Source organism: Balearica regulorum, chromosome 7 (genome assembly GCF_011004875.1).
Source record: "Balearica regulorum gibbericeps isolate bBalReg1 chromosome 7, bBalReg1.pri, whole genome shotgun sequence".
Taxonomy (NCBI): domain Eukaryota; kingdom Metazoa; phylum Chordata; class Aves; order Gruiformes; family Gruidae; genus Balearica; species Balearica regulorum.
In genome coordinates this window covers 32,430,210-32,455,941 of record NC_046190.1, presented here as the reverse complement: position 1 = coordinate 32,455,941, position 25,732 = coordinate 32,430,210, and the positions used below count along the sequence as shown (strand labels likewise).

Sequence of the window (25,732 nt, the reverse complement as noted above, 5' to 3'; positions counted from 1 at the left end):
GAATTCACCTCATAGTTGATTCAGATTGAAGGACCATGTCAAAATTGGTCAGGAGCTGCACTGATCCTCCAAGTAGATGGGAACTGCCCTGCATCCAGTTGCAATATGCAGTCATTTTTACAGAGGTTCAGATTTTGGCTTCCTGAGTCTTTACGTCTTTCCCACCTCACGCCACAACAGTGTGAATTCTACAACACCCGTGGTTTAATTCCTACTGAACTTTATGTGCACGGAGGAAGGCACTCTTAGTGGAAATGTCTAGTATTCAATTGTAGTATTTAATTCATTTGTTGGTCCACAGCCTCTGTGGATGCTAGCCAGTGGCTTGCAGGCATCGTACTGCTCACAGTATCCTTTGATACTTCTCATGACCGTGGGAAATAAAATGGCTACAGTAAAAAGCAGTAGAAGAAAATATAAGTCATGAAAACATTTCTCTCAATAGTTTGCTTGTAAGGTGTTAATACTTCATGTGTGCAGGGCAGTCTGAGGAAAGACTGAAATTCTCTTTCTTCCCAGTTCAGAAGTTTAGTTATCAACTGCCTTTTTGTTTGTTTGTTTGTTTTGTTTTTTGTTTGCAGATGGGAAATGGACATTGTCCATATCAAAACAACCTGAAATTCAGGGAAGTCTGCTGCCTCGCCTCAGATCAGCACCAGCTAGAGCTGTCTGTCTTCTAGATGCCAGAACCAGTGAGTTACACAATCCAAATGTTCAGAAGTTATGAGTGTTGACAGCAGCAATTACAGTCCACAGCAGCTACAGGTGCTTAGCACCTCTGAGCAAAACAATTATTTGGGTATTTTCCACTCATAAACTAGTGAGATTTACAGTCAGAGATTCTCAATGTAGGAGGTCCCTTCCCTTGTGTTTTATCAGTTCCTGCAATATAGCCACAGAATCCTTCTTTCGCATCAATTAGCTATGGTTGAACTCAGCAGTACTTTTTTTTTTCCAGCAGCCATGTAAACAATATAATAAATCAAAGATCTCTTAAAAAATAATTATATACACAATTTAGTTTTTATTCATTGAAAATAACCCTTTCATAGTGTGGTTTTAGACTAAAAATAAGAAGTAAACTCTGATTTCCTATTTAAATCCATATAAATGGTCAAAAAAGAAACAGTTTTAGTGATTAGGGTTTATTATTGGTAGTATATATTCAGTAGAGTATCACTTCTGTTGCATAAATGACATTTTATTTCTCCAGTATATTGCAGTGGAAGAATAAAATGCCTGTAACACAGAAAACTTGAACTAAGTAGAAAACCACATTTTTAATGGCTAAAATAATATTAAATGTGGATACAATTGGGGAAAATGGGTGGCAGTTGGCAGATAAAAGATCAAATGGCTAGAAAGAACATCAGCTGAAGTTGACTTTGGCATATATAATTTATGTTGGCCATTTTTCTGTGGCCAGTAGCTTGATCAAAGAAAAGAATAACAGGATCTTTCTCATTTTGGCATACCATGTGTATTTTGCTACATTCTCTCCCTCTTTTTTCGTCCTCGTCTCTTTTCCTCACCTCGCACACACATAATATCTGCAAATCTCAGAAAAAGCAAAACTGAATGGAGAAGTGTTTTATTTTTGCACTCGGACTATATGCAAAGTCTATTGTATAGTATTTGTTAAGGTGGAATAGATCCTATGAATCTAAAGGAGATTCATAAATTGGTTGATCTACTGTAATAAGTCACATCTCTTTGGGACTGCACAGAACCCACAGATGTAGAGTGGTATAGGATCTGTCCTGTGAAGAATGCGGGTCTGCCCTTGGGTCTGTGGACGAGAAGTGATAGTCACCAAGCAGAGAGCAACATTAGGTGGCTTTGGGTCTGCCTTAGCAGCATGAAGCTGATGGCTGGCTCTCTCTGCACTCCACGAGCGCAAGATGTAGAGGTTATCTATAAATGGAGGAGTGACGCAATGTAACTTGTCATTGATACAGCACAGTCTGTATTCCAGAGCTTGCATTTATTTATTATTATCAAATTTATTTACTTCACTACACCATTATGAAGCAAAGTGCTGTTATCTGTATTTTTTTGAGGTGCGAGCCATGTGCCAAAAGACCAGCTTAGAAATCTATGAAGTGAGGGTGAGGAAAGAGAAGGAGGCATACGGAATTTTAAAAAGTGATCTGTGATATCTAGAAATATTTTTCAAGGGAGAATGCTAAATTTGGGTTTAGTTGTTTAGGAGAGGTTTATTGCTGGTGAAAATTAATGTTGGGGGCATTTTGAAAGGCATTATTTATTACATTCATTTATTTTGCAGAAGAGCCTGTAATATTTTGACTTTCGTGATGTTATGCCATATTCCCTAAGTAGGCCCCATTAAGTCCAATTTCTCAGCATAATATAATGTGGTCTGCTTTGTACTAAAGTACCGTGCACTTAAGGCACACCAGCAAATAAATAAAAGGTCTCCACAGCTGTTATAAAAACTTTTCCACTCCTAGAAATTCACGAGAAAAATTATTTTTCTACCCATAAAAGCAGAGAGATTCTGAAACATCTTCTTAGTTATACTGAATCATGGGACCATAAAAAAATATTGAAAGGGATTTCAAAAAGGTCATCTACTTTATCTTCTAACTGTGCTGAGTTCATTCCTGACAGATATTTGTTTATCCACTCCTCTACAATTTCTAATGCTGAGGTCTCCATGACCTCTCCAGGAAATTCCTGTGCTTCACTTACCATCAAGAAGTACTTTTTCCCCTTAATAAGTAACTTGAATTATTCTTGCTGCAACGTAAACCATTAGTTCTTGTCCTGTCCACCATGGACATGGTAAACAGATTATTTCTTCTTTGCATCAACCTTCAACGCTTGCAAAGACTTTATCAAGCATTGGTCAGTACTTAAGTGTTGGGGTTTTTTTTGTTTAGTCACACTTAAATCTTTCACCCCATTCTCAGAGGTCATGTTTCTTGTTGCTCTCCAACAAAACCTTTCCACAGTAGTCTACATCCATCTTGAAATACAAAGCACAAAACTGGAGACAGTACCCCAGCTGAGACCTTACCAGTGTTGAACAGAACGGCATGATCTTATCAGGTGTCTCACAAACTGTACTCCTGCTTATTCATCTCTGTGTCATGCTTATTCTGTCTCTGTGGCATGATGTTCCTGGCTTGTGTTGATGTCCTATAATCCCTAAGTCCTTTTGTGAAAAACTACTGTCTAACTAATTGTTCCTCATTGTGTATTTGTGGTGTTGATTACCCTTGCTCAGCATGGTCTCCTGGTCTTGTCCTTATTGAATTTCACCCTGTTTTTCTTAAAGATTATTTTTCTGATTTTTTTAACATCTATTTGCACTAATGCTGCACTTCTGCAGTTTTATTTTTTATGCCTCTAAGAAGCATACTCAGTTTTTTCACCCGAATCATCGATGAAGCACAGAACAGGTATGGGCCCAGAATTGTAGAACGGTTTGGGTTGGAAGGGACCTCAAAAAACATCTAGTTCTAACCTCCCGGCCATGGGCAGGGACACCCTCCACTAGACCACGTTGCCCAAAGCACCATCCAACCTGGCCTTGAACACTTCCAGGGATGGGGCATCCACAACTGCTCTGGGCAACCTGTTCCAGTGCCTCACCACCCTCACAGTAGAGAATTTCTGCCTAATATCTAATCTAAATCTACCCTCCTTCAGCTTAAGGCCATTACCCCTTGTCCTGTCACTCCATGCCCTTGTAACCAGTCCCTCTCCAGCTTTCTTGTAGGCCCCTTCAGGTACTGGAAGGCTGCTGTAAGGTCTCCCCAGAGCCTTCTCTGCTGCTGAACAACCCCAACTCTCTCAGCCTGTCCTCATAGGACAGGTACTCCAGCCCTCTGATCGTCTTCTGGACTTGTTCCAACAGGTCTGTGTCCTTCTTGTACAGACCCCAGAGCTGGATGCAGTACTCCAGGTTGGGCCTCAGGAGAGTGGAGTGGAGGGGCAGGATCACCTCCCTCGACCTGCTGGCCACACTGCTTTTGACGCAGCCCAGGATACAGTTGGCTTTCTGGGCTGCAAGTGCGCATTGCCGGCTCATGTTGAGCTTATTGTCCACCGGTAGAATAGAATATTACAGTCCTATTTGATATATCTTTCCATTTTGACAGTGAAACAATGATAACACTCCTGTGCAGAGATGCTTATTCACCCATTTTTATGTCATCGACCGATAATTTTTGCCATACTTTATGGGAATGTTACAGGAAACAGGGTTTAAACTCTGCTCAAGTCCTGAAGTGTGGCCTCTGCTGCTACTCCCCTATCTGCAGATATTCCTGGTCTATTATAGTAGCACACTAGTCTGATAGGATTTATTCTTGTCAGATCTCTACTGCCTGTGTATAGATCTTCTCATCTTACCTGCTCCACTTACCTTTTCCAATTTGTGTGATGCTTTTTTTTTCCCCCAGAATATTTCTGGGAGCTGAAGTTAAACTGACTAGGCTAAAATTTCTTGGTTCCTTTCCTGCCTTTTTTTAAAGACAGTCACTATATTTGACCTTTTCCAGTTTTCTGGTACCTCACCCATCTCCAGAGAATTTTAAAGCAAGCCATTAATGGTTATGAGAACAAGCAGAGGAGTAAATACAGCCTTGATGAAACTGACACAAAACCAGGGCATCTAAAAAAGTCTAGGCTTAAAAGTCTGACTGATCACACACAAGGTGTTAACATTTGGTAACGTTCAATATGCTGTGTAACCTTATATATACACTGTTATTTATTACAGCCATGCAGTGTTAAACATCTTAATCTCTGGAAGACTTTTCAACAGACGGACTTTGTGAACCTTGTCTTTGCTGAAATGTTAAGAGAATTAGAAACAAATGTACAAGACTCAGAAATTCAGGAATTTTCACTCTTGGAAACTGCAGTGGCAATTTCTGGCAAGAGTGCAACCTGTCTTGGCTCTCAGAAGCAAAGTAATAAATTGACACTCTACATCTAATTAGAAATCAAGTATAAAGAGAAATTTAAATATTACCAATTAGAAGAAATATATTGATATTGCCTAATTTGTAAGAAGAGTAGTTAATAAAAAATAGCATGAATTAGAGTGCAGGTGGAGATGGCACTATAAAGAACCAAAAAGACTGAGAACATGAACACTGCACTGGGAATCAACTTGTCATGTCAGGTTATGTCCTGCATTGCTGTTGAAGGAACTGCATTATTTATCTGTAAGTTAGAAAAGGTTGTTTTGTAATTTTTTCAGTAAATTAGAATCTAAATACTAAATCCTGGATTTTATAACCATATTATTTTCTTACTGAAGAGGAAGAGAGACTGTCTCACTCTTCTTTAGAAGCCACTGGAAAAAAGTCCTCCTGGATTAAGAAAAATGACTCCTGTTCTGAAACTCCCCTCTTGCCACTGCACTCTTCACAGGTGATTTTTAGGTATTTCATATTCCTTCTACTTCACTCAAATAGGTTTAAAATGACAGGCAGGAAAGGATATCTTTATTAAAAGAGAGAGAGAGTATCTAAAATAATTTCTGATATAACTTTACCACTAAGGGGAGTTAATCCTTCACTCAAAGTCAGATATATAATTAAACAGTTTTCCTCTATATTCCTAAATTAATAGAAATAATAATTATAGATCTATTAAAGTGGTTGCTGGAATCAGGTTCCAAATGGATCAACCTTCTTTATTAATAATATTTGGCTCATGTTTGTTTTGCTATTAATTTGTACCTGTAGTGTACATTCTTAGCAACCTGCACAGCTAAAATGCTGCATTTAACAATGACACATTGTTAAAATCTATTTTTCCATTAGTATCAGCAAATAAGTTTTACTAAATTATTATAATAGTCCTCCAATGAAGAAAAATTCTCCTTTACACTGCACAGGCACCGTTGGTCACTCAAGGCTTTCATATTGTGTAAAATGGCTGGTATAATTCATGCTGTTCCACTTCAGTAGGAAAGGCTAGTAGCTGCTGAGATCAGCCTTTGGTTATCTACCAGAAATCAAACAGAAAAATGTGATTTGAGGATTTTTTTCTTGTTTTCTCATACAAGTTTAATACTTGATTTCTCTACTAAAAAAGTGCTTGCACTTTGTGAGTCACTATTCTGTAAAAAAGCACCTAGATAGATTTAGCAATTAAAACATGCTTGCTTTTATTCCACACAACTACTTATCTGTCAGTCCTCAGTAGCCACACTCTTGCACTATCAGGGCTCTGAGTGCGCTAATAGGCTTTAATTTCCCTGACCAGCCTCATCTGGGGCCCCACCTATGCTCTCCACCCATGGGCCCAGGAGCTCCATTTAAGCTTGACTCCAAGCACTCATTCTGGTTTGAGCTACACTGGAGCTCACTCTCTTGTCCTGCTTTTGGCTTGGCTGGACATTGGGCCTGTATTGTAAGTAGGTGGATTCCTGTCCTGTTTCTTGCTGTTCCTGTATGGATTTACCTAGTCTAGGTGATTAATCACTGACCTGTGTCTGAGACTGTGGATGAAACTTGTTATCAGCACCCTGTTCTTCCTGATCTGTTGAGGTAGCATGGAATTAATTGCATCTGGATTGGTGAGATGCTGTTGTCCTATGCTCCTGGCTTGTCCTGCCTTGTGGAGCAGCCCTGCCCTCACTGCTCCCTGGTAGGAACTTCCCTCTTGTTATAAGAATGCCCTTACCATCTGGCTGTCCTTGATTTCTGAAAAGGACCCTGACTCCTAAGTGGGTAAGTGTCAATACTGTGAACTTAAAGCCTCTAATTGTGACTGAAATGTTGGAGGTGGTGCCAGTGGAGCTATAATGAGTTTTAGATCAGGCTGTTCAGTAATGCAAAGTGATATGGACATGGTATCAGAAAAAAAAGAGAACTTCATGAGCTGCAATCTGAACTGCAGGCAACTGTTTCTCCAATACCCTTCACTCTGTGTAGTCACTTACTCCTCCAGTATCAAGTGCTACTATTTCAGAACTTCCAATCATTTATTGCCAAAGTAACAACTGATGTCTACTTCATGCAAGGATAATTAGTGGAACAAAATATAGGGAGTGCAAAGTCATATCAAAACAAAAAAAAAGAGGTTTTTTTGCTTTCCCTTTGGAAATTTAAGAATTTGTTTAATTTTTTTATCTAAAATAATTTGTTGACTTGGGCAGATGTGATATTTCATTGGATCATAGAACTGCAGGAAAAAACCCTACTCTTGAAAAGAATTTCTCTTAGTTTTTATTCAATTCCATTCTCCTCCTAATACTCTTAGTAGCTTTGATGTCTTTGGTTTTGCATGATTCCTGAAGAACTTTTTGTTCTGTTTTCAAAGACAAAATAAACATATGATCTCTGGTAAAGCAAGGGAGACAAAAGGTCCATGATCTTTAACACAGAACTGGCTGTGAGAGTGAAAACTTCTTGTCCTTATGAGAAGACATGCAAATAGTAAGTGGCAGGGAAACTGCCTCATCATAATCACAAGGAAGCTGATAGTTGAAATAATATTTCTCTTGCATGATTTTTTCTGCACTGCACTACATAAGTTTAGTTTTGCAATAGTAATTCATAACAGGTGGAATTTTTAGGAGCCAATGTTCCTCGATACTTTTTATTTCCCACTTTTCTATCTCTTACCTTAAATTTAGCATAATGCCTCTCTGAATGTTAAATATAACTGCATGTAAAGCAGTAGCCAAGCTGTACAGATTGTGTTGTAAGGACACATGAGAACAGAGCTGTTTTCTTTCAGATATCATACTTTATTATGTGTAATATTTATTATGTTGTGTAATTTGATCCTTTTAATATCTAATTTAGGAGTGAGAGGGGAAGATTTCTTTCCTTTTGAGATGTTGGCCCTACCAAAGGCAAGGACCTGTTTTGTGATTAAATTTTTGGTAAAAATAATTTATTTTTAATGCACATATTAGGCATGGGCTATGACTGGGAAGAGATTAGCCTTAGTTTTTCCAGTGTGTTTCTGTCAGAGGCAAATACAGCCATGATCTAAATGTTGGAGGGTGGAGAGGAGGAGCAGCAGCAGCCTGGCTTTGTAGCAACAGCTGGCTCCTGTGATACTAGAAATGTGCACTCTTCCTGAGAGTACCCTACTTGTCAGTATATTGGCCTTATACGGAGGTAGTTTCAGCAGTTGTCTTTTTTTTTTTCCTTCCTTACCTGTGTAACACTTTGAAGCAGACACTTACAGTGGAATGCCATTTGGTATCTTATACTTTTATGGGATCTTTTAAAGTCTGCTATCAATAAGAACCATTTCAGTAGTGGCAACAGTCTTGAGCCCAAGTGGTTCAAAGATGATGCAAACCACCTTTACCTGGTCTCTTCTGAAGCTATCATCTTGAGCTATATCTTTCAGGAAATCTGTATTGTCCATCTGGATTTATTTATTAAGAATTGGCTTGACTTCTTGTGTGATTCAGTAGGGAAATAGATAAAAAAATTGTTCACATTTAGGAGATCAAAGACTTCATGTATTGATATTCATGTTCCTTTCTTTGTGTAATTTCCTCTGTCCAAGGCTTTAGGAGTACATAGAGGACTACCTGAACCATCAAAATGCATCAGAAGACTTTACCTCCTTGGGCATAAAGATTTCTTTCTATTTATTCCTTCAGACTAAACTGAGGAACAAAAGAATGGAGTGGTACAACCATGTTTTTAAATGCACGGGAAACAGCTAGTCACCTGCAAGGGCTTTATCAGAATAGTAATAGAATATAGGGCTTAGACCCTCAACAACTGTAAACCTGTATGGCTTCAAAGGAGCTATGCTGTCAGCTGAGCTTGGTTGACTTACGTAAGGGGAAAATCTAATAATTTCATCAAGAATATCTTAGATAAAACCAACGTAATGGAGAAATGGTTCTAGCACACAGTGGAGTTAAAACCAGAAGTGGAAGAGGAGCATTGGCAGTTCCTACTATCCTGAAGACTGCAGCCAAACCAGCAAAGATTTAAGGAAATGACTCATAGTACTCAGAAGAAAGAAAAACATCATAGTAATGGCAAGGAAAGCTAGGTTAATGTAACTAAACTGTCGCAGTCAAGTTTACTAGCCCACAGAGGCAGAGACAGGAAGCACTGAAATGACTGAATTACATTCCTAAACCAAGTCTGTAATAGTGTTTTATCAGGTTAGTGACTGTAAATGGCCAAGAACTTCAGTGGACAAGAAGGAATACATTTTGCTTTTGGACATTTTTATACAGACATCTTAGAGTAAATGAATTCGCACATGTAACAGATAAAGATTTGGTCCAGAGACCTTAGTGTAGCAAACACTCTTTGGCAAATACCATGAAGCATGTTCTTTAGTTTGCCTAATACCTGACTCTCAATTTGCTAATATGCTAATTTTTAAAATGTTGGTTTCAAAAAAAATCCTGTGTTTTGATGATTTCTGGGCTAATGTTTGTATTGCTCTTAAAAAAAAAAACAAAACCAAAAAAACCCAAAAAAACCCCAAACCAACAACTCTAAACAAAATTATTAGCAAGACTAATTGTGTAGGAATGCTTGCTATTTTACTGCATGAATGGGCTACAAATAGTAAAGCCAAACCTAGGCTTCTACTGTGGTTACTAAGATTGTATGTTGACATAAAATTAATCTGAAAAATAGTTTAAGGCATTATCTCAGTATTTATTTCCAAAGTTGAACAATTAATTTAATGGTATTTTTCCAAAACAATCAGTGTTGCCTTCAGCACAATCTCCAGTGTTACTGTGGCTGCAGATAGTAGGGTTGCCTGATTGATAGCCATTCTCCTTCCTTTTTTCAAAAGAGCAGTCAGCTGACGGCAGGATGGAGGTAGTGGACACAGGTTTACACAAAAATCCTGAACAGATTTTATGTAGAACATGATCACCTTAAGGCTGGTCAGATAGTGGAACAGGTTGTATAGGGAAAGTGTGGTATTTCCATTGCTGGAGATACCAGAGCTTGACTGGACAAGGCTGTGAGCAACCTGATCTAATTGGCCCTGCTTTGACCATGGGACTGGGTTTGATGACCTTCCACCTTAATTCAGTCTATGACTCTGTTTTCTTCTTACGTGAAATATACTACGGGTTTTTTCTGCATTTACATTTCAAGCCATTGTATGTTCTTCTTCTAGGAACTCTGTCAAGACCACAATTTTCTAGTTCACTTATAAGGATGTTTTGTGGAACTTTGTAAAAGGCTTATCTTACTATTATTATGCACTACATCTGCTAGTTGAGGCCATGACATATTCTTGACAAATATGGACATTCTTTACATCCTAGTTGTTCAAAAATCACTTACTAATAATTTATTCTAATATGATCTTTGATTATATTTCCAGTCTCCCACTTTCTGGTTTTGGATTTGGTGCCGCATTCTTGTATTTCTTTTGTATATCACTTTTTCCTGAGGACTGTGGTGCATGGTAATGTTTTGGCTTTTTTCTTTTTTTTTTTTTTAAAGATGGTCCCTGATGTATCACCCACATGGAGTAGTAACAGCCTTTGGGAAATACAGCACCTCTACTGTGATAACTGGAGCTGTATCTTTTCTCTGGTTCTGTATAATGCTTTCATTCCTATAGATGTGGGGCATGGGGACAGAGTTAGGTTTGGCATGAAAGCACTGTTTATTGTCTCATGGAGGCAGAAACTAGTCTTTCCCCTGAAGCTACATGTTACAATCAGCTGGTATTGAGTAAATACTCATCTTTTGTAAGGTTGACCACACTAACATTGTTTTTCTGCTGAGCAATTTTCCGGCAGCAGAAGAGACAAATCTACTTTCCAAAATACTAAATGGGAGACTGCTGGGATTTTTGCTTTTTTGGAATTAGTTGGTGTAGATAAGTACATTAAAAAAAAAAAAGTTCTCAGAAAACCGATGGAATTAGGCAGTCAATTCAGATTAATTTACAATAGGAATCAAGCATCTCATTTCTTTTTGTGCCTCCTGGAAATGTTTTTTTCCACTTGCTGCCTTCTCCTGGGATTTAGTCTTTCTGCAAAGCTGTGAACAGTATTGAGATTAAAGCAAATTTGCTTTTCAAGCATTGTTTAGAGTAGTGACTGGCCAGGACTGCCAGTCACAAGTCACCATGGAGCATACAGGAGGTATAAAGTACAAGTAACTTTGCAAATGTAGTTTTACATGTACAAGTCTGCCTGTATTCTGAGTGAATGCCATAGTGTTTGAACTGGTGCAGTCACCAGAGTCGTTTCAGATATGCAGGTATGTCTTCTATAGCAATCTGAGGGGCACTGAGAGGCTTGGATGGCCTCGAGGTATGTGGCTTGCTGCACTCTGTCACAACTACCAAAGTATGTAGCAATATTTAAGTTCTCTGGATGCATATTGCACTTCTGTATGCACTTATAATACAGACCTACACATGGATGAAATACAAAATAATTAAACAGTCTTCCATTCTTCTCTTGTCCTAGTAGGTGCACTTTTAAATGAGATGAATCACTAACTTGACTTGGTTAACCCTAGGGTAAGGCCTTTTAATTATTAACTTAAATAGTTGTGGGAGTTTTACACATTTTGCTCTAAGAATGTTATGCATTTTATACTAAAATAGGCTGAGTGTGTCTTATCTGACTCTGGGATATTTAAAATAAACAAATCCTTTAATATCCAGTACAAAACCACTGGCTGAGACCATTGAACCAAATTAATCTTAATAGGTGCAGCAGTGATTCCAACTGACAAGAGCAGTGCCCTTCCATATGGCCATCATGCACAAGAAAGAGCTGATGGGGTTAGTGAAGAGCAGTACAATTTGAGAGTGATGTAAGAAAGCAAGAAGATGGGGCTCTCATTTGAGGTGTAATACTGCAATACAAGGGCTTCTGCTGCATGCTAAATGAAGCTCGCTTAACTAATCTGTACCCTTCATGAATCCATTTTGTGTAACAAATTGAATAGTGCTGGAGTGGCAAAGGGCACGTAGGTCTTGAGGTGAGAGCAGATGAAAGATGCGTAATCATTTATAGATAAACAGTGCAGAAATACACTACAACAGGGAAATAATCCACCAGTGGATGTACAGTTACTGTGGTGATGCTGAACATTGATGTAGAGGAACAGACTTCTTGAATTCTCTTTGAAAGTGTAGTAGTAAAGAGATTCACCTGTGATATCCTGTCCCTTGGGAGGGAGAATGAGCAGGATTCAGATCCCTGGGATGAGCAGGGTTCAGATCCCTGGGGTAGGCCCTCTGTGGTACCACATTATCTAGGTTTAGCTAATACCATAAAAACCATGGACACAACTATTCTGAAATAGCTAAAGCTGATTGATTGCACATGCATTTCTTGAAATTTAGATAGCTAGATGACTCTAGACAATATATAAGATTATAAAGAAAGGCCATCATTCACTGTGGTGCTGAAGCCTGGCTTTATGCACACAAATAGGTTCACCAAAATCAATAGGCTTCCTTACGTGATTGAATGCATGTGTCTGCTTAAGTGTGTTGCTGGAATGGAATCCCATTCCATTTAAGCTATGGCATGTGAAACAATGTGCTTCAGGGAAGAAGTACAATCCTCAAAAAAATTAATAGCATGAAAAGGAAGAGATAAAAATATGTATTTGTTGCTATATGCAAGTTTGAGGGAGTCCAAGTTTGACAAGTGGGGCATATTGTGCAGTGGGAACTAATGTTTTGGCAGGTGGATTGTTGCTGACTTAGAAGTAGGTATTTTGGTTCATGGCACAGACTTCTGAATACTTTTTCCACATTTTAGTGGGGAAAAAGGTGTATGAGGACACTTAGGAAAACTTACTGACTACTAATATTTATTCTGGTGGTGAGGAAGCATTGCCAGTTAGATACCATTAACATGCTGGTGAAAACTCATCTTTTTGCATCGTGGAGCTGATAAAACTGTAGCTAATCATTGAAAAACCTCAATGTGCTCATAGCAGATTAAGTTTCACAAGCAACATTCCTGTGTCTTACAAATGAGCTGCTGTGGCACTGTGATTCCTGAGCTATGAGAAAATGTTTTCTTTGGTTTACAGGTGGGTTAATATTGGAAATTCCTATGAACAGTGCCAGATATTTGCTCTGATAAGAAACAACACTTTAGGTTTTATCTTGTGTTTGGGAGAAATACATCAGTCATCTACACAGCACAGAGGCAGCAAATTTCGGAATGATCTATAGTTTTTTTGAATCTTCTTACTACAGTTAAATATAACTTTAGGCAGGTACAAAATGTGATTTTTCACATCTATTTTTTTTCTTCCTCATGGCTTATGAATTAGACCAGAGTTATGTTTTTAAAAAATCTGCCTTTTTTTTAACACTAATAGCTTAAGGACTACTAAAATCAATACAGTAAATGAGGGATTAGTTAAATTAGTGATTTTTAGTTTCATAAAAATGAAAACTGAGCCATTAGGAAAAGATTGCATTTCTAGACTTTTAAAAAACGTCTTTTGTACCTGTAGTTATTTTAATGTTTAGTCTGTTCAAAGTATTTGGAGATCATTTTTCCATTAAATTTGTTTACTTTAGTTGGAATGGACCAGTCTCCCTCATGATCAACTTGTCTGACTAGAAATCTTGAGGAAGATGCGGAGGTTCTCAGGCTTTGTGGGACTTTTTCCTCTTACCCCACCAGTGGCACAATTTCTTTCAGACTTTTTCCTCAGCAAGTGGCCTGTAAGGGATGTTCCTGCAGCCTTTAGGCAGTACTCCCACTAGAGCAAAGCCAAGAGGTGTGTAGTGTAGTAAGTGAATTCTGCTCTGATAGGGATTGCACAACTTGACCCAAGGTGACCTGTCTCTGAGAAGTGACTGCAGGGCTGTGAGTGATCAAAAGGCAAGCATCTCAGTAATTGGCTTGCCTATGGATAACTGTCATTTAGTATGTTTTGCTATCACCCATGACTTGAACCTTACAACAGTTGCAGTAGTTGTAAGCTAAAAATAAAGCAGTGGCTTTCAAAGTGCTGAATTCCAATGTAAATGCAACATGAAGTTACCCGTGGAGCTTTATCTTCTTTCCAAGATGGATTAAAACAAAAGTTAGCCCAGAAAAATACTTAGTGAAGAATATACTGTCATTGACCTGGATCGACACACTGACATAGTACAGTGGGAATAATCCTTGATAGGTTATATAGCTCTTAAGATGATGTAATAAATTTTACAGTATGAATATGAAATATTGTTTAGTTTACAAACGTGTTCCTCATGGTTTTTTCCTTAGCGGTTCTATGAATTCTGGTTCATTGTTGTGAATATATCATTGTTTTTCCATCTTGCTGTCAAGTAGAATGCCTAGAGATTCTTTGGGTAAGGCATGGTATGAAAACACATTGTGTCTACAGAGTCTGGGTCTAAGTACTCCCGTGAGTAAGAACATGGGGCTGGACTCGGTTCCTTAGTCAGATGTATCAGTAATGTGCATAATGTACCAGTGTTCTGACTGTTAATTGTAGCCTCATGTTTATCCAACAGTACAAGGATGTTGCCTTAAAAAGCAATCTGCAATTAATAATTTTAAAAACAATAATTGAAAATGATTTGGTACATTTTTGTTATCTTATGTAAGAAACATATTTTTTTTTCCACTCTGACAAATGAAATAAATAAGCTGTTGCAGGAGTTTTCTGTAATGCTGGAAAGTAAATGTACCTCTAATAGTTTATGATGGCTTGAAATCAGCATTGGTAGAATGCCTAAAAATTCCTGCTTCCTGTTGAAAGCACATTCAGCACACTGGGACACATTTGTCTGGATGTGATATGTAGAAGGTCTACTTTTTTTATTTACACTAAATTTTCAGTGATTCCTGTTATTTCAAACCGCATACACCCACACAGCTATGGTTATTTGGAATCTGTCTTGACTGGAATATATCAGGAGTAATTGGGTTGGTATGCCATCTTTTGTTGATAATTGGAAACTCTTGGATCTGACACAAGAAGTTAACAAATTCCCTGTACTTAGCCATATGTTTTAGAAGTTCTTGCAACAGCAATTTTCAGGTCATTTGTCTAGCTGGAATTCGAGAAGAAACATATGGCTACTGCTTATGTCCTGCCTTACTATTCTTAAGAGTATTATTTCATAAATAGAAAAGAGCTCATTAGCTGGTAAATTATTCAAAGACCTAGCTGGAATTGTACCAGATATGCACGGGGACTCTGGAAAGGGTCTTTTTCCTAATAGCCTACATTTGGAATTGTCTGGGCAAAGATATATTTCCCTTTTCAGTAAGACAAATAAAACACTACAAAGCCATTCTTCTCAGTTAAATCAAACTGTATGGCAATTTCACATTAAATACTTCTCATGTGTGATTAAAAATAGAAAAAAAATCTTCCATAAAGAAATAATGGATTTAGCTGTAACTTGCATTCTGATGAACTGTGTAAAGCTATCACTTATAGTCAATTAATTAAAGTGCTCATATGCATAGCAAAGATGACTATGTTTTTTTAATTTAGTGGCTACATCTGTTTTAAGACTATTCCAGATTTCAGTTTGCGGCCCTTCAGATTAATGTTAAAATATTCTCTGGTGCCACCTAATGGTAAAATTTATTCAGTTACTTTTAAAATGAGAATAAATAATGGGTACCCACCACATTTATTAGTGCACTTAGGCCCATCAGGATCAGTGCTGTGGCCTGAATACACATATAATAAAAAAATGGCTCCTGACCCAAATTGCTTCCAGTCAAAACATTTCACAGTTAAAGGAAAAAGTACAGTAAACCCTATACTACTTCCTTTAGCTGTTTTAACTGAACTGGTTTTTAAAAGGTTTGGATACAAGCCTGAACTGAACCAAACCAACCAGAGGTTAAATCAAAGCTGCATTCTGAAAATAACCCATAATTTTGTAAAAGGCCAAATGTAAAACTCAATATGCTGTTCACCCTTATTCCATTGGGAATAGAAAATTCACACATGCATCTTACGTTTGCATCTAGATTTTTTTGTATTCTTGCCGCAATTTTGCAATTTGCTGGTCCTGCATGATTTCTAGGAAGCAGAAAGATGCCTTTTTGAATGTAGGAAATATAGTATGGATGCATGGCAATAATAATGCCATTCACTTTGCACCATCTTCATCGCCTCTGAGTGTTTCAGAGCAGTTGTGCTGCCTGGCCAGTTGGTAGCTCTACAGCGAACGCACTCCCCGGGGCAGACAGCGTGCTGGAGTGTGTGCGAAGGGACCCTCTGCAGCAGGTGAGGGACAGGACAAGGCAAAAGAGGCTGCAAGCTGAAACATCCAGAAACTCTACAAAGTCTGAGGCACTCCGTGGAGGTTGGGTTCTTGTAGATGAATTGTAGCCTGGGAGCCAGTCTCTCCACCTGCCCAAAGTAACCCCTAAGAGACATGGATCTGTTCCTGTGTGAAGGCTGTGGGTAATTCTTTCTAGTTTTCTTCTGCTCATGCACTTAAGATTTGGTCTTTCCATTATTTTTTAATTCCTTTTGCTTATCTTTAAATGCGCTTTAGTGCTGGGATGTGAGCATGCTTATAGTATTACCATTGGACGTCATTGTGCCTTGCTGTGACAATTTACATACTTTTCTTGGGGAGTGGGTGGAGAACTGTTTTATTATGGGGAAAAAAATGTAACTTCCTGCTTCAAATGAAGTAAAAGTGTATGTGAATATTTTGCTAAAGTCTGTAGAGAAAGAAACTATAGTGGGACAGTAATAGATGTAATTCTTTATCCTTGTAAGAAGTTAGTAGGAGGGACAGCGTAGCCAAAGGATGTTGCAAAAGAACTACTTAAATGAATTATTTCTCAATCCTCTGGAAAAGAATGTTCAGTATGTTTTGACTGATCAATTCTGCTATCACACATTTTCTGAATACCTGGTTAAGATGGAATTAATAGAGTTGGGGCAAATAAACAGCAATACCCTAGAGACAAGGAACAGTTTTATTCAAATAGCTGAAATATTAGGTTTGCTGCCAATTTCTGAGACTCAAAAGGCTATTAAATAATGTAATTATCAGTTACTTTAGTCAGAACTGACTGTGCCCAATGCAATGTGAGCTGCTGATTTCTGCTCTAATATCCTGGTTTTGAACTATGGACTTACAGGGTTTTTGCATGTTCTGAATCACTTTTCAGTTCCATCTAAGTTCTCTCTTCAAGAAAAACTACCCTTGCAAACAAAAAATATTTGCATGAATGAGAGTTCTGATACCACTTTTAGAGAAGTTTTATCTCCAAGTGAAACCATCTGCTTTTAGCTATAGAATAGTTGCATTTTGGAGTTAAAAGTGACTTTTTCTTTGTAGCTAATTAAATTCTACTCTGGGACACATGCATACCCCCACCCACCTTGCTGCTTTCTCTCAGGTATTCTAGAAGGTTGAACATCAGTACATGTGAATAACATGGATAAAGTAGTTGCTATAAAAGTAGCTTTTTTTTCCTTTGCATAAGCATGACTAGGGAGGAAAATATTATGGGCCAAATTGTTTGCAGATGTAACTGTTGTGGTTTCATTGAGTTACGGACAGATTTTTAAATTATTTTGTCCCAATAGGAGATAATATGTGCAAAGCACTTCTGATGGTCTAGCCAATTTGTGGGTTCTCCGTCTGAGCTGAGAAACTGGCACTATGTGCTTTTGGAAGTCTGGCTTTCAGGACTGTGCCACATTACAAAACCAGAGGTTTTGGCCCACTTATGAAACTAACTGCCTGAATACAAATCTTTGAAATTTTTTTAGGTCAACCCAATAATAAAATTTTTTCTTTTTGAGCTGTAGATAAAGAAATCCTTCTGAGTGGATGGCTGTTGTCCTCAAAGGCACTGGTCACTGACAGTAGTGCTTAATATTGGTTCCCTCTTTGGTTTGGATTCTTCTAGATGAAAAAAGGCCAAAGAATCCTCCAAGTTAAAACTTTCCAACATATACAGTAAGCATTCTGAGGCCTCCTGATTGTCATGGTAAACAAAGTTCTTGCTTTTGTGGTCCTTCATGAATGTGCAGCTGACAATCCACAGTCATGGGTACTGTCAACTCCAAATGCTTAAAAATCATGAAACTGGCCCCAAGTTGAGATACTGTTAAGCCATGTAGTTTGTGCATACAACTACTTTCTATGTATCAAGAATAGGAAAATGTGAAGGAAGGGAGCAAGCCGTACAGATTCCCACCTATACATCTTATGAATGTACTTAGTATATCATAATCATAGGATCATAGACTGGTTTGGGTTGGAAGAGACCTTAAAGATGATCTAGTTCCAACCCCCCTGCCATGGGCAGGGACACCCTCCACTAGACCACGTTGCCCAAAGCCCCATCCAACCTGGCCTTGAACACTTCCAGGGATGGGGCCTCCACAACCTCCCTGGGCAACCTGTTCCAGTGCCTCACCACTCTGACAGTAAAGAATTTCTTTCTAACATCTGATCTAAATTGACCCTCCTTCAGCTTAAACCCATTACCCCTTGTCCTGTCACTACACTCCCTGATAAACAGTCCCTCACCATCTTTCCTGTAGGCCCCTTCAGGTACTGGTAAGCTGCAATTAGATCTCCCTGGAGCCTTCTTTTCTCCAGGCTGAACAACCCCAACTCTCTCAGCCTGTCCTCATAGGAGAGGTGCTCCAGCCCTCCAGTCAGCTTCGTGGCCCTCCTCTGGACTCTCTCCAACAGCTCCATGTCTCTCCTGTACTGGGGCCCCCAGAGCTGGATGCAGTACTCCAGGTGGGGTCTCACAAGAGCGGAGTAGAGGGGCAGGATCACCTCCCTCGACCTGCTGGTCATGCTTCTTTTGATGCAGCCCAGGACACGATTGGCTTTCTGGGCTGCAAGCGCACGCTGCTGGCTCATGTTGAGTTTTTCATCAATCAATACCCCCAAGTCCTTCTCCTCAGGGCTGCTTTCAATCCATTCCTCACCCAGCCTATAGTTGTGCTTGGGATTGCGCCGACCCATGTGCAGGACCTTGCACTTGGCCTTGTTGAACTTCATGCGGTTCACATGGGCCCACCTCTCCAGCCTGTCAAGGTCCCTCGGATTGTCAGTTATTTGCATGCAGAAGTGTTGACTTTAAGAACGAGTCGGAAAATTATTTAACAGCCTTGAATGCTTCTTACCTCATCAGTGAGGCTCAGGAAACCAGTCAAGTTGCTAGCTGTGCTTCTCAGCCATTTCTCAAAGGTATACCTGTGAAACTTTCCACTGGGACATGGCAGGAAAGTTGCTTTTCTGCACTCCTGTAACTGAGATTCACTCAAATAGCCAACCTTAAACTTTCCAGTTATGTCTGTGGCGATAAAGGAGACAGACCATGCCCTAAGCTCACAGTGGAGATGCATTTAACCTGTTTAAAGCCATTTATCACACACCACACTAGCAATTTAAAGTGTATGTTTTTCTGATCAATGGTACCACCTCAGCCGTGCTGTGTAGTACCACTTGGAGTGTTGCCAGGCTGGTTTTGACCTATGCCTCCCATAAGAAAATGAAAAGCAGAAGAGCTAGACTTTGCCTATTTGTCCCTGTTTTGGTTTTGTAGAGGGGTTATTTTTAATGTAGCTGATCTGTTAGATGTGAAATCCAGGTCTTACAGCACATTACCTTAACAGTGTGTTGTGTGTGGTTATGTTCTGAGGCCTTTAATGGAGACTCAGAGTTTGAGTATTTCCTTAGAGTCACGGTCTTTGTACAGACAACATGCTGCATGCTGAGTTTTCCTGTTTGTGTGAGTCACAAGCTACAGGAATACCAGGGGCTTAGTGCGTTTATATGCTGGCACTGAATTTCAGAGACAGAAATGAATCAGTAGTGAAGCTTAATCAAGCACAATCTTCTGCTGGAAAGAGAATGAAAAAGTAATTGGTGTCACAGTTACTGCTGTGGTGCTAGTGCCTGGAAAATGCTGCAGGAAGGGCCAGGACTGATGTATCCCGCTGGCAGCCTTTATCAGGGCTCCTGCAGAGCCCTGCTGAAAATGAATGTCATTCTGGAGAAATGTCTGTCCAGGTAAAAAGGTTTCTTTAGTAGACAACTTATAAAAATGGGAGCCAGATACAAAATGTGGATCCAGGCCGGACCCTTCCTTTCCTTAGGAGCTTCTAACAAACTCAAATTTTACCTCATTACCTCCAGACTCTTCATGCTTTTTTTCCTGCTCCCACCCTGCCCTCTGAAGGTCTCCTTTCCTACTGGGTTCTGCTTTCAGACCAAATTACCACAAGAGTTTGAAAAAACCCTTCCAAGCTGAGTTCCAAGGTCACCTTCTCAGAGCCCCTCCTGTGTCACTGATATGAATACCTGCAAAAAGAAACAGCACTCTCTGGTGCTTACCTCCTCAGCGTACTCTGCTGTCATCTGGGGCAGGCTAGCCTTGTTCAAATGCTTTCATAGGTTTGAGGTAGGGGAGCAGCAGAGAACCTTCCTCGGAGGAAAAGCAGTATACGACAGGGTGTACAGTTTTCTGGGGATGGCTTAGTCCCTGAAAGCAAATCCTCAGTCTCTTGCAGAGGCCACAGGATCAGTGACCACAGTCCCTGACGAATGACCTCCTGACAAACTGGGGTCTGTTCCCGGTGTCCTAGAGTATTGGTGGGACATCCAGCTCTGGTGGGAGGTAAGCTGCTGCTAAGTGTTGTCAGTGAGACAGGGAAGAAAGGTTCCAGAGAATCTCCTTCAGGGCAAGAGCACTACAGGAGAAGATGGAGTTGTTAGGGAGGTGCCTGGGATCACAATTTGCTGGGCAGATCATGTCTGAACTAAAACTCCCAACTTTAACCTCATCAAATCTGTGACTGTCCTTGGTACCACTGTATTTCTCTGTTTCATAGGAGCTTTGACCCCTTCAGTGATGGCAGTCTTGAACCTCTCAGAGGCACTAGGAACACTGTGGTGTTACAGTCCTTCCAGTAAGCACCTATCTTTTTTTGTTCCTTGGCTATCACTTTTTATGCCCTTTAAACAACCCTCCCCCGAACCTGGAACGCTTGAAAGTCTAAAAGAAAATAAAATGTAAGCTCCTTAGACTTTTCTTCTATCCGTTCTGCCTTAATAACCTTATCAGCAAGATGCTTGGCTTGTTAAATTTGCCGAAATACTTGCTCCTGATAAGCTTTACCAAATAAGCTCTTTCCACTTCTGACACAACGTGCCGCTGCTCTCTCGTGCCCGCGGGCCTGGCAGCAGCACGGCGTTTCGTGTGCTGCCCACGATGCTCAACCACCTCCTGGCAGCGCTGGCTGCTGGAGCCACGGCAGCTCATGCCAGCAGTGGTTAGCCCCGTATCCCCTGGGCCCAGCCCTGAGTTAGATCGTGTTTCTTTGCAGAAAAATGTAACGCAGGAGTGTGACATTTATTGTTTGACTCTTCTAGTAAATGTAGCTGCTTTTTTACGATGCTATTTCTTAATATTCCTAGACAGACTTGCCCAGGAAATACCTGTTTTGCAAAAGAAGCCCATTCACCTGTCTCTGCTTTGTTGATCTCTCAATCCAGCCTGTGCAGAATAGGTAACACTGATGAGCAGCCATGCATCTTTTGTTCACCTTCATCCCCAAAGATACAGTAATCTGGTTTTGCCTGGGTTTGTTATTTTGCTGAATGGGTATTCAGTTGCCCAGTCATCCGTTTTTCTTCAAATGCCAGAGAGCTTCAGTTGCTCTAACAGCACCTGAAAGCCTTTGGCATTTTGGGGTCACTGGCTTGGACTTGCTGTCAGTGTTAATATTATTTGACTTTTAAAATTAGATTTTAAGCCTTGTGCAAAGCTGTATGTGGCAAGGATGTTTAACTGCAGTGTCAATGGTTCATAAACTCTACTGACCAAAACCCAACAAATCCCAAAATGCAGGTGTTGTGTATACATGTAAACAAACTCACAACTCTGACTTTGAAAACTACTAGTGAGCAGGATTTCAGTCCAGCACCTGGGGCCAAAATAGCAAGGCTATTATTAACATGTTGCTTAAGCTAGAAGCAAGTCTTCTGAGTAGGAAGGCACTATCCAGATAAAAAAAAAGCAAGGACACAAGGATTAAAAAAAAAAATCTTACTCAAAGCTGTGAAAGCATCCCTGAATGTGTTTGTGGACAGACAGAGAACAATTTTTAAATGAGTACTAGATCCACCTAGAAGGGTATTTACATTTGTTAGGAAACTCAAAGTAACAGGGAATGAATAAATGGGCTGTTAAATACAGGAGGAAAAAGGAATGACAAAATACATGATTCTCGATGTCAGTTAAATATTAACTCATAAATGTCATCAGTCATTGAACTCAGTATCAGAAACCTCTATACTGGTTTTAAGTAGCGGTATCTTTCAAAGTGTGTAACTTAAATGAGCCATTATTACTGTCTTAAGTTGTGTTTTGAAGTTTCCAGCAATAACAGTTGTATGAAATACTGAAAGTGATGCTGAAGAGCCCCTTGCTGTACTGTTTTGTGGCTTACAGGCGTACACAATGGCAAATTTGGAAGCCTGTGCTTTATTATTTCACTGTTTCAGATACCTGCACCTCATTTCCGGAATGCAAGTGGTGATTTGTGAGGCTGAGCCCACAAAGAAAGGTGACATAGATACAAAACCTGTTTTCTCTTGTTACTTGCCCTCTCTGTTTTTGGTACCCCTGACCCCCACTTCCCATGTGGAGGGGTGGCTTAGCAATGGAAGCAATTCTGTAAAAATGCTAGGAAGAGATGCATAGTGTCAGGCTTTGATCTCAGCTGTGGTAGAACTTGAGATCCAATAGCTAGAAGTACATAAACTGGGACTCACCACTGAATACTAGGAAAAATACTTTGGCCTGATAATACTGTTGAGGACTTACTTTAAATGATCCACAAAAGCAAAATGTTGCTCTTGGAATGTTCTCCATGAAGATATCTGTCTGCGCTTCCTATATGACTCAGATCCAGCAGGGATGGGGAGCAGATGGGAAGAGTTGATGACAGCTTAGGACAGACTGGACTGAAGGAACTGAGCTTCTCTAGAAATTCAGCAAGAAAGACTGCAGAAAGAATAAAGAAGTAAATGTAACTTGGGAAATGTTTATGATCAGACTGCAGTAGGCAAGCACTAGTCAAAGGAAGGGAGAGAAGATGGAAAGATGTTAAACAGCTTTGAAAGAGAAGGGCTTTCAAGTGTTGAAGATGGGGAACTGCACACATGAGCAGTTGGTAGGGGTAGGAAGAGCACCAATGGTTTTGTTGCAGCACCTTTGGTTTTGTTGTGGATAAACCTCTGAAACGTCACTCCCAGTGAGCAAAGTGACACCCAGCTTATAAAACCAGTGCATCCCAAGGCTGCCGCAAGCAGGGTATGGGCGTCAGTGAATTGAAAAAAGGGTTACAGTCTGGTGCACACAGGCAAAATCACAGTGGAAAGATCAATGGAGAGGAACATTCCCTGCTGTTCCTGGGGTCTGTATTACAGACCATGGCTGGCTACACACAAGCAAAGTGGGCTGCTACCTGGAGGGCAGGTTGTCTGCTCTGCTTATATTAAAGGCAATGGGTTTTGACAGAACAGCATGTTCCTCTCTATAGCTAAGCTCTCCCTCCCCTGTGCAGGGGCCTTTGCTGATGGAGAGACTGGTATGTGTGGGTGGCAGCTCCTCCTGTGAGTGAGGGACTAGCAGCAGTAGTCACTGCTCTGCTTGTGTGCCAGCCTGGGCTGCAGGAGCAGTAAGTTGTGGTCTTCAGAGCTCCCCACTGGTCTCTGCTGCAGCCAGTCCTCTGCATGTGGCGATGGCCAGAGGAAGGTGGAGTGAAGAGGAGCTGGTGAAGCTGGGAGGAGGAGAATCTCTTGGCTGTTCTCAAAGTCCCCCTGAAATATCTGCTGACTTCCAAACCTGCACTTCCTTCCCTCCAGATTCTATTACCTGTCAGTCAACTCAGCGCTACACCAAGCCTTTGCTTATGTATTACCTCTGTCTGCTCAGCTCTCTGCCCCCTCCCAGACTGTCCTTCTATCCCTTCCTCGGACCTCTTGGCTACAGCGCTAAAGCAAGGTTTTGCTGAGAAGTCTAAAGTTGTGAAATATATTCTTCAGTAGAGGCACTGGTATGAGGCAAGTTGCCAATGTACCTTCCTCTTCCAAGTGACATTTTTGTGGCATTTGTGTACAGAGGGTAAAAGCAGGGGTTAATGCTCTGACAGACTGAGGACAGTGGATTAAGAATTTATTGTATCTGCAATTAAACAGATTTTCCTGTTGCTCCGCTGTTGTTGTTGTTATGGTTGTTATAACAGTCATTTGTAGGGCATCTAAGTGAAGTTCATCCAGAATATAAATGCCTGAAATTGAGGAGGAAGGCAGAAGAAAACATTAAGATTTCCAAGTGGAGATGACCTCTGTTGCTCTTTGAGCTCAGACTATTTTTGGCAGGAGCAAAATGGAGAAGGCTTGCCTTGGAAAGAAGGCAGTGCAGATGCCAGGCCCTGTAATTAGCCAAAAGGCGTGCAGAGTGTGGGGAGGAGGTCATGGAGCACACTGCTCCTGCCGTGGCACCGCTTGATCTGGAATAGTGCCTGCAGGAACGTAAAGCCTAGCCAAAGCCCACATACTGCAGCTGATCCCATGCGAAGGCCAGAACCCTTCTTCTGCGACTAACGAGTCTGCTAATGTATAGCGTGCACTGTACAGGGTGCGCGGCGCTCTCAAGGCTGTGGAGCAGGAAAGGTACAATCCTTTGTGTGCACAGAGGACTGATTCAGTCCTTACCAAGTACCTCCAAGCATGCTTGGAGGTAATAATTATTCACAGTAAACTAGAACCTTGATGAGCCTGAATCGCAAGTGAACTTCTGAAATGTACAATAATGGAATTAATAATTTATATCTTTGCTCAGTGTAATTGCAGAGGAAAAAGAATTACAGCAGGCAAGATTTCTCTTTCAATCTCAGGGTCAGTGAATCTATTGTATCTCTTTACATGTAAGTTCCAGACCTGCCAAGAGCCCATGTGCAAAATATTTTCTACTGATAATTGAAATTGAGCATAAGTTTTTTTTTATGAAGACTTTTAATTTTTTTCAAATTTTTTTAATACTGTCTCTTGTCATCTAAGGAAGGTAATCAAGGAAACAGGACAACAAAAAAATGTTTGTCAGGATTTTTACTACAAATATTTTCCCTCCATGATATTTAATAGGAAAACTACATTTATTTTTTCCTAAAGCAATGCATTCATTGATATAGGCTGGGTTAAGGATGTGAAGAGAGAGTATATTACACTCAGGAGTCACACAGTGGTAGGCATGGGCTTGATATCAGACACGAGAGATAAAAACCTCCTTTCCATGGCAAGATTCCTTACTTGCTACTTTCCTCAATGGGCAGCAGCACAGCAGTGCGTTTGTATACTCCCCAGAGAAGTCAGATCCAGAGCCAGTTCCTGGCCTGAATTTTGTCACTTTCTAACCAAGTACAGTTTCTCTACAGAAATGAAAGCCAAGCAAACATGCAGGTAATGGGGGAATATGTACTTCAGCCTGCTTTACTCAAGGTGTGGAGCTTTACGCCAGTTCCACTGCTTTTTAAAATTTCTTTTTGTCTCCATCCCTGATCAAGCAGTGGGGAAGTTCAGCCTCTTGAGAGCAGCTTGACTTGCGGGGTCCTCATAAGCTGATGGAGTTACACAGTGGAAAACTCTGAGACTTTGAAATAATGATGTGTGCTGCTTGAGAAGTGTTTCCCATCATTTCTGTGTTGGATTTCTGAAGCATTTTGGGTAACCAATCTATTTCTCGTGGGTGCTATTGTGA

The 25,732-nt window shown here is 40.2% G+C and overlaps 1 long non-coding RNA gene across 1 annotated transcript in view; it reads left to right on the top strand.

Annotated features, from left to right (window-relative positions):
* Window positions 1-483: 483 nt before the first annotated feature.
* LOC142602506 (uncharacterized) overlaps window positions 484-25,732 on the top strand; it is a 79,574-nt gene continuing 54,325 nt past the window's right edge. Inside the window, exon 1 of the long non-coding RNA XR_012836250.1 lies at window positions 484-692. This is a non-coding gene — a long non-coding RNA (uncharacterized LOC142602506). The remainder of the gene's footprint in view (window positions 693-25,732) is intronic.